The sequence below is a fragment of the Pistacia vera genome, unplaced genomic scaffold, assembly GCF_008641045.1.
Source record: "Pistacia vera cultivar Batoury unplaced genomic scaffold, PisVer_v2 Contig211, whole genome shotgun sequence".
NCBI lineage: Eukaryota > Viridiplantae > Streptophyta > Magnoliopsida > Sapindales > Anacardiaceae > Pistacia > Pistacia vera.
Window position 1 is genome coordinate 1,086,457 of NW_022196015.1, and position 5,435 is coordinate 1,091,891.

At 32.6% G+C, this 5,435-nt stretch overlaps 1 pseudogene; it reads left to right on the plus strand.

The window, feature by feature from the left end:
• Positions 1-1,613: 1,613 nt before the first annotated feature.
• LOC116129390 lies at positions 1,614-3,986 on the plus strand (annotated as a pseudogene).
• The last annotated feature ends 1,449 nt before the right edge of the window (positions 3,987-5,435 follow it).

Consider the following 5,435-nt stretch of genomic DNA (forward strand, 5'->3'; position numbering starts at 1 on the left):
ACCGAAGGTTGCGCACTGTGCAGAGATGAGTGTAAAACTGACGTGTTCATTATTAGTTAATATTAATCAACGGTTAAGATTTTGTCACGTCATTCGGTGCGCTGACTCTTCGGTGGCTCTATCATTTTCTATAATTTAATGTATGGTGTAGTTATAATTATGAAAATGCTAAATAAAACTATCATTATTTTGCAAATACTGCCCATTTTAAGTCTACCGCGAAAATGTTAAATAAAATTTTTTTTTTTACTTAGTTTATACGTATATCGATTAATCTATATATTAATCTTTTACCTAATTGAAAAGAACATTAATTTGATGTTTCTTTTTGTCATTTCGATGACTTCTATGAAAATGATAAATGCAGAGTTGATTTGGTTCGAATTCTTTAATATCTAATAAGCTTAGGCGTACAGATAATAATAGATGAAAAGTTCATAAAAAAATTAGATCAACAAGCGCCACATTTTGGAATCTACGTTTAGAGCTAAGACAGCTCTTTCAAAATAAGTGGAAGTAGTAGATATTATTATTGCAATTGCTGATTAAAGCTAGGAACAAATGAGAAGGTGCTGTTTTTGTATGAACACGTCAAAAAAGATATGTATGTAAATCAAGTAATTTGTTTAGTTGGCTTACCTTCCATCTTCGAATAGTATAGATATTCAAATTTAGATGTATTTTCTACATAATTCATGGGATTTCGTAATCTAAAAAGAAAAAAGTGTCGTGTTATCACCATCATTTTGCGAGGAAATGTAGAGTTCATCTTATTACTAACTTAAGACTTTTAAGCTCTCCACGTTAAGGCAATTCTCTTCTTTCTTAATAACATTAAATATCTATTATTGATTTCGGTAGGGAAATATTCACATGTATTCTCTCTAAAATGTAAAAATTGAAGTATAAATATACTTCACACACACGTAAATGATTTCATTCGTTATAAAATATGAATTTATATATAAAACTTGAGCTGTAATAATTAAAATATGAATCCTAATTTAAATTATTATTAATCTTAAATTTTATTTTAGAAGGGCCTTCATCGCATGTACAACATTAATGAGATAAGTGGAATATGTCAAAAACAGAAAGAACAGAGAAGAAGGAATGAAAATTCTAGAAAGTTAATATTTCATTTTTCTTAATGTTCTGCAATACCAGCTTTACAATTTTATACAAGAGAATTGTATCGATCCTTGTCAAATGCATCTACATCTTCATATTGACATAAACAAACACAAAACATATCTTCTTCACCATTTGATCTCAATAAGAAGAGCCAATTCTCTACTGCAAGAGAAAGTTGCATCTGTAGAATCATGAAGAACTGTGAAAGAGCTAATGTTTTTTCTGCTCTAAAAACGACTGTATTAGGGCCATATTATGAATACAAAAACGACGATAGGGACTGCCGTTCTTGTAGGCTTTGCTTGAGTTGAAGCTTGAACATTTTATTCAACATTGTCCCTCAAGCTAAACTCAGCAAAGACTAGATAAAAAAAATCATTCAAGTTTATGTCAAAACTAATCCCTAAGTCAAGCTTAGATTCAATTTATTGGATTCGTGAGATTCTTTTATAGTGCAATGTGATGGAAAAAGTAATTAATTTCCCTTTCATTCTTGCATCCTTTTTCCAGAAATTTTTGAAAATTTCAGGGATGAGAAAGGAAACTTCAGGCCATGCCTCAAAGATGATTGCAGAGGAATTTTATCTATGTATGAAGCTGCATTTCTTTTGAAAGAAGGAGAGAATTCTATCTTTGATGATTTTAGAAATTTCTCAACCTCCTACCTCAAGGAATATGTGAAAGAAGACAAAGATCAATATCTTTCCACTGTAGTGAGCCATGAGTTAGAGCTTCCACGGTATTGGAGGATGCCAAGATTGGAGGCAAGGTGGTTCGTAGATGTATATGAGACAAGACCTGACATGAACAGTATTGTGCTTGAGCTTGCTAAACTCGATTTTAACATGGTGCAAGCAACGCACCAAGAGGATATGAAGTCTGCATCAAGGTAAGACTCTAGCTATACCTAATTAAGAGCAGGTACAGTTGTTGATTTAATATCTAAACATGAAACTACAACATAAATATAAAAAGCAATTAATAAACTAAAAATCATTGGAACTTCTTAAATATCTTATTCACATGATGATGTTCTTATTCATATAAAGGAAGTGGAAGAAGATGGGTCTTGGAGATCAACTTAGTAGTTTTGCACGGGATAGCTGGATGGTGAGTTTCTTTTGGGCTACGGGGATGACTTCCAAACCTCAGTATGGATATTGTAGGAGTATGTCTGGAGTGGTCAATGCTTTGATTACGACTATGGATGATGTATATGATGTTTATGGCACTGTGGATGAACTTGAACTCTTAACCGAAGCCGTTGAAAGGTTTGTGGCAGGCCATGCAAGTTTTGATCGATACACATATTTATTTAATTCCGTACATAGCTATTCCCAATATGGAATTTTTATATATAATTTGTGTTGTTATTTAGATGGGATGTCAATAAAATTGACCAACTTCCACACTATATGAAGATATTTTTTCTTGCTCTCTACAATTTCGTCAACGAATTGGGTTTTGATGCTGTCAAAGAACATGCAGTTGACATCATTCCTTATCTAAAGAAATCGGTAATTAATTTAGTCTATTTATATAAAATATATTATGAACATGATTTTTTAATGTTGTAGATTTATGTGTGATTCATTATGATTGATATCATTATAAATTGTTTCAGTGGACAGATTTATGCAAAGCCTATTTATTGGAGGCAAAGTGGTATAAGGATGGTTACACCCCAACCCTCAAAGAATACATGGACAATGCATGGATTTCTATAGCAGACCTTTGATACTAATTAATGCATACTTTTTAAGCACAAATCCATTACCAAAGAGCCCATGAAATACTTTGAAGAATATAGCGATATAATTCATGGTCAGCAATCATTTTACGACTTGCAGATGACATGGGCACGTCATCTGTAAGCTCTCTCTCTCTCTCTCTCTCTCTCTCTCTCTCTCTAATAATATATATATTATATATATATATATATATATAATATATATATATATATATATATATATATATATATATATATACTTTTCTTTCTAAAATAGGATCCTTTTTTGACATGAGCTCAATATTAATTAATCTATTTATTATTAAGATTTATTTGTTTATCATATATCTTTTTTGTAACTGTCAATCATAAATTTTGTCCTCTAGGTAAAACCTAGATCTAAAGAGGAGTTCATAAACTCTAATTGATGATAAAATATTTTCACTGCTTCTTGACTATTTGGTAAAATATTTGCTTCTATGGTTTTTTTTTTTTTTTTTTCAAATTTAGCACGAGATAGCAAGAGGGGATGTTCCCAAATCTATCCACTGTACATGCATGAAACAGGAGCGTCTGAAGAAGAGGCTCGTGAACACACAGGAAATGATTGCTGTAGCATGGATGAAGATGAACAAAGATTGGCTTGAAAACCCTCATTTTTCAGAAACTTTTGTGTACAACTGCGATGAACCTAGGCAGGGTGGGCTCAATGTGTATACCAATATGGAGATGGGCATGGTATTCAAGACACGAGTAAAGATCGCATAATGTCATTATTGTTGATCCCATTCCATTAAGTAATGAAGATGGTTACAAGAAATAATGAAAGTTAAGATAACTTTCTTCGTCTTTAATTTTTAACATAAGAGAATAAAATGTATTGCTTCTTTTTTCATATTCAGAAGTGGTTGTGGTGCAGCTTTAGAGTTCTAAAATGGCGAGGGGCATGGAACTATAATAATTCTACCTAGAAAATGACTATTACAAGGCTGTTGTGTCCCAAATATATGTTTTGACGTCGTGGGGCATAGGAAAAAGGTTCATATTCCAATGCCAGAGTTGGCATCAGAATAGCCTGCCTTACGTTAGTTATAAATTTGTGTGTAAGCTGGACTGTGAAATGTTAGACATAATAAAATTGAATCCCTTGTTATTATTTTAACTTTTACTTCTCATCTAATTAAGCAGTAAAATGGAATGATATATTGTTAGATCAATTATAATTAGTCTTTTATGTAAATTCCACACACAAAAGATAAATATAGTTTGTAAATTAATTCGACGATAAATAATAAAAGTTTTTGATTTTTTTTCTTTTTTGCCTTGTGTGACCATTGATATTCTTCTATCTGAATCTGCATGTTAAAAAAATGCATTGCTTCAATAACAAAATTGAATTTGCATAGCAATCAAACCCATTATTGTGAATTTCACGGTTGTCTTCATTGTATATTAAGGCCAAGATGCCTATGTGAAATGAAGTAGAAGAACATTTTTGTTTGCATCAAATGGGCTCCTATTGTGCCTTTTTTTTGGCTTGACTGATTCTGTTATGCCTAAAAAATATACACATGATGTCAACACTACCTAAAAGACAAAGTGTATTAGCTATCAAGCTCAAGCCGTCTCAAAGAGATATTATATAACACATATCCCACCTTATCAAAATAAAAGATCAGGATGAATGAGAACTCTCTATGGGCCTGACTTCACCAATAAGGCCTTATTAGGTGAGGAGTTAGACTTACTCAAATTCTATCATGGTATCAGAGTCCAGGTTCAGTTGAGCTGAGTGCTTGACCAGTGGGTAAGGAGTTAGAGCACAACAACTACCTCCATCAACAGACGATACTCAAAATATGAGCTTGACCGTGAGGGGGAGTGTTGGAGTCCCCCACGACTAGGCATGCTCAAGTCTACTGGTTTATAAGAGGGGGTAATCCTCCCATTCAACAAGGCCTTATTGGGTGAGGAGTCAGACCCACCTTAAATTCTATCATGGTATCAGAGCTTTATTCAGTAGAGCTGAATGCTTGACTAGCAGATGAGGAGTTAGAGCCAACAACTACCTCCACTAATAGACATGACACCAACATATGGGCTTGATCGTGAGGGGGAGTGTGGAGTCTCATACCGATTAAGCACGCTCAAGCCTACTGGGTTATAAAGAAGGTAATCATCTCATTCAATAAGGTCTTATTGGGTGAGGAGTTAGGCCCACCTCAAATTCTACAATTTCCTTCTAGGGCAAATTGTGCCTGTAAAAGTAAAGGATCGCATGTAATTTGTACAATTTGGGATCTACATAATTAATATAAACATTGTACAATTTGGGATCTCACATAATTAATTATAAAACAATCATATTTTTCTCTTTTAACACAAACACTTTATTGTTACTTGAAACTCTAGAAGATTAATGCAAAGGATCTTTGAACAAGAGTTTAAGATTATTCCTAAAGAACATGATATTAAAATATTTAAATGGCTCTTTTTTTTTTTTGGGAGCTTTTAGTATTAATAATTCCATGAAAAATGAAAATATGTACATAATATATGTTTCTTGTTTTTC